Source organism: Zootoca vivipara, chromosome 15, assembly GCF_963506605.1.
Source record: "Zootoca vivipara chromosome 15, rZooViv1.1, whole genome shotgun sequence".
Lineage (NCBI taxonomy): Eukaryota > Metazoa > Chordata > Lepidosauria > Squamata > Lacertidae > Zootoca > Zootoca vivipara.
Window position 1 is genome coordinate 40939320 of NC_083290.1, and position 13181 is coordinate 40952500.

Genomic DNA, 13181 nt, shown 5'->3' on the forward strand with positions numbered 1-13181 from the left:
TTTCTGGACACGGCCCAGGAAGAAGGAATGGAACCACTGTAGGACAGTGCCCCCAGCTCCCAACCCCTCTATACGGTCCAGAAGGATGTTATGGTCAATGGTGTCAAAGGCCACCGAGAGATCCAGCAGAACTAGGAAACAGCTCTCACCTTTGTCCCAAGCTCACTGGAGATCGTTGACCAGCGCGACCAAGGCAGTTTCAGTCCCATGGTGAGGCCTGAATCCCGATTGGAAGGGATCCAAATAGTCCACATCCTCCAGGCATGCTTGGAGTTGTTCAGCAACCACACGCTCAATCACCTTGCCCAAGAATGGTAAATTTGAGACTGGGCAATAGATATAAATTCTCTTTGTAAAATAAGAATTCTGAAGTGACAGAAGTAGCAGCTACTAGTGCTTGTTAGATCATCTGTCCACACAGGGTATGCAAACTCTGAGGCAAAACTCATGATGTGCTGAATATACACACAAAAATGCAATTACACAAATTTTTGCAGGACCATTCATCTCCCATGAAAATGGAGGGGGATTAATCAAGGATTTGAGGTATGTGAAATTCTAAGAATTTTCACATAGGGGTTTGCCTTACTGTAATTAGACATGACTGGGGGGATTATGTCTTTGAATAAGGTAAAAGGTAAAGGTAAAGGACCCCTGTACGGTTAAGTCCAGTCAAAGGCGACTATGGGGTTGCGGCGCTCATCTTGTTTTCAGGCCAAGGGAGCCGGCATTTGTCCACAGACAGCTTTCTGGGTCATGTGGCCAGCGGGATTAAACTGCTTCTGGTGCAACGGAACACTGTGACGGAAACCAGATCGCACGGGAACGCTGTTTACCTTCCCACCAGAGCAATACCTATTTATCTACTTGCACTGGTGTGCTTTCGAACTGCTAGGTAGGCAGGAGCTGGGACAGAGCAAAAGGATTTCACCCCGTTGTTCAGATTCGAACCGCCAACCTTCTGATCGGGAAGCCCAAGAGGCTCATCCCATGTCTTTGAATACCACCACCCTGCCCCCTCCCCGCTTCCCTCTCCTCTTTTCAAAATCCAGTTTTTATTTTTAAAAAGGGCATGGATACAGAAAAGTAGCATTTCCTTCAGCCAGACAGCACCATAGCTGCCAAGTTTTCCCTTTTCTCGCGAGGAAGCCTATTCAGCATAAGGGAAAATCCCTTTAAAAAAGGGATAACTTGGCAGCTATGGACAGCACCCAGGGACCCATTTTCCCAGCACTAGAGGGTGTGGGTACTGGAGGTTCATGCATCTACCCAGGGGATTTCCACACAGTCATTGGGACCTTGATGCAATTTTGCATCAGTCATTCACACAGGTGGCAAGATGGACTAATAAAATGGAACTTTTCCCCCTCCTGAAACCTGGACCCAAAATTCCAAGTTAAAAGCCATTTTGAAATGAACCAAACAAAGTGGGATTTATTTACAGGAACTGATCTACAGCCTGTGAGCAAGATTATAGAATGTGGAAACATCCTGTTCTCATGAGAAAGGAAAATATTACTTGTGGTGCTCTGTGCTGTGTGGGTCATGACTTGTGCTGTCAGAAGACTAATGTTCGCATTTGTGGTGGCCTCTTTAATAAACCTTTCAATGAACAGGTGAATCTTGGCTCAGCTATGTGATCATGTACTGTCCTGTTCAGAGATGCTTAAAAGTCTCACCTCACCTTTGGCAAGCAGTTGCTTTACAATATGCTTCAGCTTTTTAAGACCTCTGGACTTAAAGCTTTTCTTCCCTGACCTCCAATATGTTGAAGGGCAGCACATTTTCAGAGCAATGCTTTGTGATGGGGAAAGATGGTCAAATGGTCAATTGTTGTCTGTGCCTTTTGACGCCTTATGATTTTTTCCTGTGTGGCAACTCCCAGCAGAAACAAATAATGCAACTTCTTAAGACATGCTGCCATCTGGAATACAGTGGGACCTCGACTTACGAATTTAATCCGTTCCGAATGCACACTCGTAGGTCGAAAACTTCGTAAGTCGAGTTTCCCATAGGAAATGCGGTTTCCCATATGAATGCATAGGAAATGAAAAAATTCGTAAGTCGAGGAAACCGCATCTGGCAGTGAATGGGTTTTCTGTTCAGATGTCGGAAAAATCGTAAGCACGCGGCCACTTTTTCTGCTCGTAACTCAAAAACGTCGGATGTTGAATAGCTCGTAAGTCAAGGTCCCACTGTAAGTGCTTTAGTCTAAACCCTTTTTTCTGCAGCTGCTCTCCAACAGAAGATGGTTTCTTATGTTGCAGCATTAAAAGGAAATCCACAAGCAAGTAGTCATAGATTTTATGTTGACAGCACATTGTGCCTTCATCAGTATGCAGCACATTATTGCTTGTGAGTCAGGTGTCACATCATCCAATCTGAGGAAGTACCTGGCACAAATGTATCCAATATTCCATAGCATTTGATGAGGAACCAACATTTTGTGAAGAAACGGAAATGTATGATGGATTATAGTGGTCGTAAAACTAGGGTTGCCATATTTCAAAAGTGAAAATCTGGACAGAAAAGTTCTTGAACTTTTTTTGGGCAGTTTTTGAGAGGGGAGAGCAAAGTTGTTGAGCTTATTTTTGAAAAATCGCATAGAAACTGGGCATTCTAAAACTTTTTTTTTTAAAAGGAAAATCAGCCAAAATGACACTGTCAACTTCAGTTACCATATGTCTGGATTTTTCCGGAAATTAGCCAATTACCACCTGGACACTGCTTTCAGATACAGTATTCTGGGAATGTCTGGGCGATTCTGGACGTATGACAACCCTATGCAAAACTGCATCTCAGTATTGTTTGTAGTATAGACGGAGTAGTTTGAGCCATATCTACTGTATGCACAGTAAGCTAATTCTCACATGCCACTCTCTGTCCCCTACCCAGGCAGGCAAGAAGCATTAGCAAAGTTGTTGTTCTTGAATTACACAAGTTTCCAGCACAGAGGACCCAATCAGAAGACTTTAAGCCTTTGTTAACCACTGTAGTCCAGATCCGGAGATTTCTACCAGCAATTTGCATTGGGGGGGGGGGAGATTCCCATTGAAGCAAATGAGTGTATTTTTCCTATACAAGTTGCAGGCACAGGACACCCAGTCTGAATTAAAGGGTTAAATCTCTCTTCTCCCACACACTAGGGTACCAGTCCATATCAGGGACACTGCAGTAAAAATGATTTAAAACACACACACACACACACACACACACACACACAGTGTGCACTTAAAGGCCTATGATCCTCTGAATGTAACATGTAATTTCTTCCTGAGATTTCTATGTTCATGGGATATCTTTATGTTCCAGGTATGTGTTCAGGTCAAGCTAGCTGCATTTATTTTGCATCACATATGAAATTCCATGATATTTAACCCTCTTGCATCAAGTTGTTTTCATCTTTTAAAAATGATATAACTTCATTTTTCAAATGATATAGCTCAGGAAATGAGGCACTATGATATCAGTAAACACAGATATGACTAAGTCACATTATCTTATTTTGAGCCAGATATTGTCTGAATGTGCTATTGGCAGCCAATCAGAAAATAGTCGCATTAGTATCTCTCTTACCCATCTGTTCCACTTTCCTTACAACTGTGGAGGTTCTTGCTTTTCTTCTAATGCTTTCTACGAAAGCTAAAACTCTGAGTGACTTTGCTTTTAACCAGTTTGTAGCTTCAGCAAATGCTCTTTCTAGTATTGCTCAAAAACTTCACCATCTCTCTCTATATATATATAAATGGTGAAGGTGAGGTCCTGAAATTTGGCCACAACCTCAGAGTCACATGAGAGCAGGTAACCATGCACTTACACTGACCAGCTGACACACCTAACACAGGTAAAAATCTGGATTTGTGGTCGAAAAAATTGTGCCCTCCAGTGGACATTCAACTAACAATGGACAAACATACTCCCACAATCCCTCACGCCCCGGAGACCACTCCTCCAACAGAGAACAAACCGCCCGAGACCACGCCGCTCCTCAGGGAACCAGGCCCGCCTTGGAGATCGCAGCCGAGACCAGGCCTCTCCCCAGGGATCCCCTGCCGTAGCAAAGGTCCCCCTCCGTCCACGGAACACCCCACTCCAGACACCCCCACACACACCTAGGCCTCTCCACACCTCGCGGATCATGCCGCCACTGAGCTAGGCCTCTCCACAACCCCCACCCCACCCCGCAGATTGCACTGCTGCCGATCTCGATGCCCCCAGGGACCAGGCCGCCCTCCAAAAAACTCCTAGACCTCTCCATAACCCCCCACGTATCCCGCCCCCATGATCCCGCAGGGAGGCTCACCTTTACAGACTAGGCCGAATGGAGGTGGGGACTCACCTGGGTGTGGGTTGGGGGCAGGAGGGGACGGGATAAGTCATGGATCAGGACAGGGTGGGGGAAATCACAGGGATGAGCCACAGCAACGTGTGGCCTGGCCAGCTAGTAAGTTAATAATAATAATAATAATAATAATAATAATAATAATAATAATAATAATGTCAGGAGTATGGGCAGGAGTCAGGCTCTGGGGCCTGTAGTGCTTTGCAGGACTGGGGCCTGCCTCAGCTTGTGCTGGAGAAGCAAGGAGTGGCCACTCAGGTGAGGCCACTTGATACCTCACTGCACCTGGTGGCAGGAGCTGGGAGGGATAAAAGCTCAGCATTTCCCTTCAGCTCTTTGCCACAGCAACGCTATCCCTGCCTGGTTACGTCTGGCCTCTTGCTCCTTGCTCCTTGGACCCTTGCCTTGCTGACGCCTTGCTCCTTGGATCCTCGCCTTGCCGACGTCTTGATCCTCGACCCTGGACCTCTGCCTTGCCGCCTTGCTCCTCAACCCTTGGACCTTTGCCTTGCTCCTCGACCCTTGGACCTTTGCCTTGCCGGCACCTTGCTCCTTGACTCCCAGACCTTCGCCTCTGCCTTGCTCCTTGACCCTGCGACTGCCTGCCCTGCACCTGCTCCTGCTTCTACACCACCATCTTGCCTCTGGTCCTGACGTCCTCAGCCAGGGCTTCAACCGCCCGCCGACCGGACCATGACAAATAATAATCCCCTCCATGGTCAAGGGAAGCCAATGACTGGTGTGGGTGGATGGAGTTACTTTGATGTTCAGAGACTCTTCAGTACTCAACAAACGCTCTGACTTGCAGCTCCAATGGCTCACCGCAGGAGCATCCAGATTTGTGGATTGCCCTCTCTAGCTTGGGGGGCTCCTAGAATCTCAGGTGACCGGAGCTCAAATGCTGAGCCCTGCAACCAGTACAAAATGTTTGCCCTTGATAAGCATAGCATTTACATAGTCCCCACTATAGATTACTGTTGCACCAGTTAAGAAAACAGCTATAAATAACTGCAGACTATCCTGACTGTGAAGAGAGTTTACAGCTTGTATGGGTAAAACTAATGTACCCTGGAATCAAAAGGTAAAGGACCCCTGGACAGTTAAGTGCAGCCAAATTCGATTATGGGGTGCAGTGCTCATCTCCGCTTTCAGGCCGAGAGTCGGTGTTTGTCCACAGACAGCTTTCTGGGTCATGTGGCCAGCAGGACTAAGCCACTTCTGGCACATGGAACACCGTGACGGAAACCAGAGAGCATGGGAATGCCGTTTACCCTGGGATAACAGGTGGGAAACCATACTGTGTGGCAAACCTCCTGCCTTCTCAGTAATATACTGAAGATTATTCTGTCACTTTTCTACCTACACCGCATGTGCTAAGTAGATTTAAAGGAAATTATAGTAATTGGATCCTTTTGATACTAACAGAAAATGGCAGCCATTTAGAGACGGAGTAAGAAAAAGCAATTTTATTGTGGAATGTTAATTAAATCATTGTTCACTACATTCACCCCTAAACCATGAAATAGCCATGAAACATGGTGATTTTTTTCCCCCAAAGAGCCACCATGAAATTGGCACAGATTTTCCATGAAAAATGGACAACTGCTGTGATTAAGTCAACCAGTGTTGGATGTATTAGATCTGTGCTGGTTAATTATATGTATTCCTCATCTGAAGTGGCAGTTTTCCTATCTATGAACCAGTTTTAGATCTGGGTGCCAGATTCAGCAGGAGCAAAGAACAGCAGTGCTCTTTTGACAGATACAGCTATTTGCTCCTCAAGGTTTATGGGACTACATTGGGTACCTAGGGTTGCAATCCTCTGCCCATTTACCTGACGACATTACCCCTTTGAACTCAGTGGAGCTTACTTCTGAGTAGAAATGAATAGGATTGCAGTGTTATGATGATAGCTGAGAGAGCGACTTGACTAGACCTCGGTGTTCCACCTCCGTTGTCAAAGGCATTATGTCTCTGAATCCCTGTTGCGCATGGGCTGAGTGCTGTTGAACTCATGGCCAGTTTGCATGCTTCCCACAGTCACCTGGTTGGCCATTGTAAGATCAGGATGCTAGATTAGATGGGAAGTTTTGTCTTATGTTTTCAAATTTGCATTATTGGAAATTCGTATACTGGGGGTTGCCAAAATATGTAGGGTGCAAAAAAATGTCAAAAGATAAGTGTGCGGGGGGGGGGGGTAACTATAGCACCGTCTCCAAATATAATTACAGTAATTATTTTTCCTTTCCAAGAAGCCTTGAAAAACAGTATGAAAACATTTTTTTAAAAAAAAAAACCTGTACAAGCATCATCACCACCATGACATCACATCAGCAGCAATGTAATTGTCCCAGAGCATACATAATGCAATTTTGTATCCCCCCAATATATACATTCTTATACACACTATACCAGTTTCTGTGTGTGTGTAGGATTGCATTGCAAAATTTGGGGAAGTGGTGATTTTCAAAGGATATCTGTGAACTGAATCAAATTTCTCTTCCATCCCTAGACAAGTTACTGAATCTTTTTGGCCTGGTCAAGAGCCAAATTGAAGAAATTTCAGTCACAGATGAACTTGAATTATTGCTGAAGCAAAATGCCAAATGATTTTTCAAGGGATCTTTCCCAGCACCCACCTTGCTTTCTTCAGGGTTGGCATCCTCCAATTCTCGGCTCTTGCAAATACGAGAAAATGATAAAAATAGCATGATGCCTAATACCTTGGGTGTAGGTTACACACACAGAGCTGTGTTTATTTTCCTCTCTAATCCTTTCCTGCTGTCAGGGCTTGTTTGCTTCTCCACACTAGGTGATCCTGTAGTTTACTTCATAGTTCATTTCGTTCAACTGTCCACTGTGGTGTCTTTTTCTCTTCTGCAGGTTTTTGTATCATTGACTAACAGTTTAATAACAGTTGGTGTTGGGTGATGTCAGCTCCCCACCCCCCACTCATTTCCTCTTGTCTGTTCTGTGGACTTCAAACACATTCACCGCTGGCTGAATAACATGACCAGACATCCAAGTAATAGACTATTTCTGCGGCCTGGCAAACATCACAGAGGTGCTAAGGTGCCCTGTCTCTTTCTTTCCCCCTTCCTCCTTGGTGCTCTCCCGTCTCCCCCTCCCCCATTTGTCTGCAAGCATTTCTCCTGTGTACAGTGTCTGGCAGTTAAATTATCTGATGTTTGGCTTGGCAGGGGTGAGCAGGGAAATGTTTCAAAAGCAAACAGCAGCCACTGTTGAAGGAAGTGGCCTGATATTGAAGGGTTAGAGAAGCTTACAGTAGCTCTGCTCACATTAAGACCTGAGCCAGGGTGTGTCTGCAGAGGGCTCTCTCTCTCTCTCTCTCTCTCTTTCTCTCTCTCTCTCTCTCTCTCTCTCTCTCAACTGTATGCATTGTTTCAGGGCATCTTGTAGGGATGCTTATATGATCCTCCCCTGCTCAATTTAACCCCATATATTGGGATTCTCAGTTACACAGATTTTTATTTTTATTTGCTTGAGCTGAGCTGAACTGCTAGAGCTGATCTGATGTTAGACTACATGGTTAGGTACAGAATTTTCATAGTCCACACTCCCAATCTCTCCCACATATAAATATGGATAATTAATACAACACAAGATGAACCTGTAACAAAATGTTGTAGAAATATATCTTTTTTTTAATGTCTAGTAGCACCTTAGAAACCAACTAAGTTTGTTCTCGGTTTGAGCTTTTGTATGGCATGCACACTTCTTCAGATACCTTGTGAGGTTGATGCACTTCTATTTCATGTGGCTCAATGTGATGCCTTCCATGGTTCTAGATTCCATAGTAGCCGTGTTGGTCTGATGCAGTAGGAATATATTTTAAAAATTAAAACATTGTCCAGTAGCACCTTAGAGACCAACTAAGTTTATTCTTGGTATGAGCTTTCGTGTGCATGTGGGGTGCTGCTATTCAGAATTCTAGTCGGTTAGCCATGCTCCCATTCAAGGCACCTCATTCGATACTCTATTCCAGGCGTCCTCAAACTCAGCCTTCCAGATGTTTTTGGCCTACAACACCCATGATCCCTAACTAGCAAGTACAGTGGTCAGGGATGATGGGAATTGTAGTCTCAAAACATCTGAAGGGCTGAGTTTGAGGAAGTCTGCTCTATTCCATTCTCATCTTGTTTTTGTTCCCACAACTTCAAATCCTAAGTGGGAATCCCCTAAGCATTATGGATTTTTTAAATCAATTTTTCAGTAGTTCTGCAAACTTTGGAGTTTACCTGAGCTGTGTGTGTGTAAGTAAGTAAATTTTTATTTATACCCCGCCCTCTCCAGCCAAGACATCACATATCAAATACATTAAAACACAATCAAACAATTAATTAAAATACAGCTTAAAAATTAGAATCAGGATAAAATTAAATGATCGCCCATGAATTACAACCATAGGGGTGTGGGTGTGGGTGAGAGAGAGAGCTGGGGCACCTGTGCTCTCTGTTTCTCATTTTCACAATTCTGAGTTCAGTTCTCCTAATTGGTTTGTGATTTTAGCATAAATCTCTCTAATAAACACATTTTTGCAAACACATTTCCCCTTTATAATTATATTTTTCCAAATATAATGCTTTTTGTATACTATTTTTCACTAGTATGTGCATTTTTATTCACAGTACCTATGCATTTTTGTACACATGACTTGGCTGGAGAACTGCATTGCAAAATTCAGAAAAGTGGAGGTTTTGAAGGATCACACTGTTTTGATTCACACATTTCTCCTGTCAGAAAATTCAGATTAGGAAGATTTGCCTTTCAATGTAAAACGAATCAAATTACTTCCCCATCCCTAGTAAGCATCGATACTCATGCTTGGCTATCAGAAATAAAGGGAATGATACAAATTGAGATATAGGTGGCCGAGATGGGGAGAACTTTCTGACAATCTGAAAATTCACCTCAAATCTGGAGGGATGTGTCTGCAAGGGGGGAGAAGGGATGAAACTGGCTTCTCAAATTGCCCTGCTATTTTAGCTTTGAGGGAGCAGAGGGTGACTTTTATGGGTGGTGGTGGGGCAACACTAAGCAGGCCTTCTGTAACTTCTCTGCTATATGCAGGTGCCCTTCTGCCAAATGCCCCAGAATAAGATTACAATGTCATGCCATGCTGAGCAAGCTACATTCTGGTAAAAATTATGCCCTCACCACACTACCACCTCATGGCTTAGTGTTGCTTTGATACATTTTAGGGGGTGGGAATAGCCACAAAGATATGCAGAATATGGGGGCATCTTGGTTTAGCCATATAGACTAGAAACACTTTGCTCTCTCAGCACCAGTTTTCTGAAAAGTATTCTGTTTGGGCACAAGTGACAGCAACTGAAGTATATACAATAGAGCTTTGCTTTTTCCTCTGAGGTCTTCCCAAGCAGACCCATGGAATGAGCTTGTTCAGATGTTCTTCTGGCCAGCAGATGGCGATGAGCACATCCATTCTGGATTTTCTTCTCTTAACAACTTTCCACTTCCTTCCTGTTTGGCACTGTAGTACACATTCAGTGTACAAAATCTGTTATAATGTGGCACAAAGTGCTGGAGGGCATCAGACTGGTGAAGGTTGTTCTAATGGCTGTATTTTCAAATTCCTCCTTCAATTTACATTACCAAAAGATAACGTTGAATCTTTCAAAATGAACTAAGGGTAATTGCAGACTTCCACTATTTCCAGATGGGATTCAGTCAACAAACAAGAAATTTAGGTTACAGAACTATAGTTGATTGGGAGGCCTGGCATAACTAACCCATTCCCCCGCAAAACTAGGCTTTTTGCAATGAAGAAAGTGACAGGAAAATGCACTGGGAAGTGTGGAATAGCATGCACTTTTTTGCAATATCCTCTACCCTCCCCATAAACAAATCAGAATGAGAGCTCATTAATAGCCATCTTTGTTTAATCTGCCTCCAAACAAATTGGCATGAATGCTCAATAAACAGATAATCGGGAAGCACCCTAGAACTGCCGTTCTCTTTCAGCCAGTCACCATCCATGAAACTGCTAGTGAATTAAGCAAGAAGTCATGGGCATAAATATACCCCAGGGGCTTCTCATTGCCAGAACCAGCTCTTCCACACATCATGACAGGATAAAAGCAGGAAATTAACCTGAATGATGGAGTCATATCCTCACTGGTGATTCCCTGACAGAGTCTTCTCTGGGGTGTTATTAATCACAGTACTCTTGCACTGCTGATGTTTTTCATCCAAGCATATTAAAGTACTTTGCAAACATTAATTAATGAAGCTTTGTTAAACCTCCGCAAGGCATATAGATACATGCCGTTACACTTGCTTTACTGATGAGGAAGCAGATCGGCCGGAAATTCCAAGCCTCACAGCAGGCATTTGAAGCAGCCTCACAGTACAACCCAGGAATTCTGTGCAGTGGTTCATGCCGATGGTGTACTTTTTGCACAAACTCAATTGAAATCAACGGACTACACTGATTCGTATTCATGCTGAAACTGGCCCTTGGGAGCCTATGGCATGGACACTCACCATTTGTATTTTGGGTCTAATTAACAATTCTAGACTCCCAAGCAGATTACTGTCAACTATTTAATGGCTCATTGGCTTTAGAAGCATTTCTGGTTTCTCTTTTGCAATTTCAACTGAACAGTTATTGTGATTTGTGACTTCAAGTAATAGCCAGCAAGCTGTGAACAGGCCTCACAAATTATTATGTTAGTCACACCCTCTGACAAATAAGCTTTCCTAATGCCAACCGTCTCCTTACACCACATTTTGCAGATGCTATTGGACAGTAGAATCCACTGTTACTCCTTCTTTAGTCCTATTTGCTCTCAGACAAGAAAGGCCTCCTCAGTGGCAATTTGCTCTGCAAGGACAAAGAGAGAAGGAAAAATTAATCAATTTCTGATCAAATCTATGTGGTCTGCTCTGTATAGCTCTTAAATTATGTATGTCTAAACCTATGCCCCTGTCAATACGTATGTTAAATGAGATTCTGATCCATCTTTCCGATATATTTTGATAGAGAGAGAGAGAGAGAGAGAGAGAGAGAGAATTGCATTGGAAACATTTAGGAAACATGAAATCTAGTAGATAAATAAGTTCTGATCTACACACAGGGGTGGCTCGCCCATTGGTCCTAGTGGCGCGGGGCGCGGAGGGGCACCCCAGCAAGTGGGGGAGCTGCGCGGCGGCCTCCCATTCCCTCCTCCTGGACGCCCGCCAGCTGCGCCGCTCGGGGGAGAAAGGTAAACGAGCTGAGCAGGGGCACTAGGACCCTGTTCTTCTCTGCAGTGCTGGGGTCATCCCTCCCCCCGGCGCTGTGTTTCATTGGTAGAAGTGACGCCACATGGCAGCAGCTCTACCAATGAAACGCAGCGTAGAGGCGATGGCTGGCTGGTCCCCGGTGTTTTTTTTAAAAAAAAAGAGTGGGGGGGCGCCCGAGGGATCCCTGCACCAGGGCGCCCAGTGAGCTCAAGACGCTACTGTCTACACATTCATCTAGGAAGTGTGGATAAGGCAGTTTGCATAGGACTTATAAGGATCAAATTCCTCAAGCATTTCTAGTGGGGATCAACCAGTTGTGCTCCGAGCCCCAAAACCCATTCCCTATGGAAATAAAGTCACAGTGGAGACAGAATTTAGTTTAAATGGTTAATGGGCAAAATTTTGGCCACAACTTTATTGTATACACAGGTGTGACTGGTATTGGCTTAGGCAAACTATATCAAACTATAACTGGCTTCTGCCCACCCTGCAGAAAGCCTGGAAGGGTATACAACCAGCAGGGGGAGCTCCATCAATGCGTATTGACTGATGCTCACACCTGGGGTTCCCGGGGGTCCTGGCATAGTCCTAACCCCTCCCGGGCTTCAGACAAGATCCAGACCTCCGGATTCCTTTAACGGAATGCCCTATTAATTGGAGGGGCAGGTGATGGCCAGACCTCCCCTCCCAACATTCCCCTAAACCAATGCCTAACCGCCAAACCTTACAAGTTGTGGCGATTGCTAAGAGGTAGGCAAAAACCAAGTGGCCACAGCCAATCTGCCACATTGGAAAAAAATTCCTACCTGGCCCCCATTCCAAAACAGACGACCAACTGAAGTCCAAAGCAAGGCCAGGTACGACCTAATTAACGGGTGGGTGGGCAGGTGTTCGGCAGCACGAAGCAAGAAGAGATCCCCACGTTGCGCTGCCGAATAATATATACATCCCCCAACCCCCCACCTTGCCACGTTGCCGATTGGCTAAAAGCCAGTGGCATACCATGGCACCACCAGCTGCAGTGGGGCAAGCCCCGCCGCCAGCTGGTTGGGGAAAAGTTCCAGGGCCATGCACAACATGGAGCCTCTGTTAGGAGGATCCAACTTATCATGTCAGGATTTCATGGTCTGTACAATTGTGCATCTCAACTTAAAGCTATAGAGCGAGAGAGGTCCACTCATGGATCCCCTCTCCCCACCAAGCTATAAATAATTTCAGGCTAGATCTTTGGGGCAAAACACAAATTGCCTGCAAGCCCCAAAATGGCAATGGAGGGCATAAGAAATGGGCTAATTATGAACCCCAAATTTGTTTAGCATAAATCTGGTCTGCAGTACATACAATGACTGTTTTTTGCAGGGGTTATGTGTATAACCCCACTCCACCTGTTGTGCCCCTATTATACTCCCACTCTGCCCCACCCTCATTCCACCCCTTTTCTGGGCACCTCCAAGTTGCATGTGTGCATGCATGCATCCATTGGACACATATTAATTGGTTGTTGCCTGTATATACTTGTTGACTTGAGTGATTATCAAGGTACCCAAACCTTAGCTTAGGGCTTCCCCAC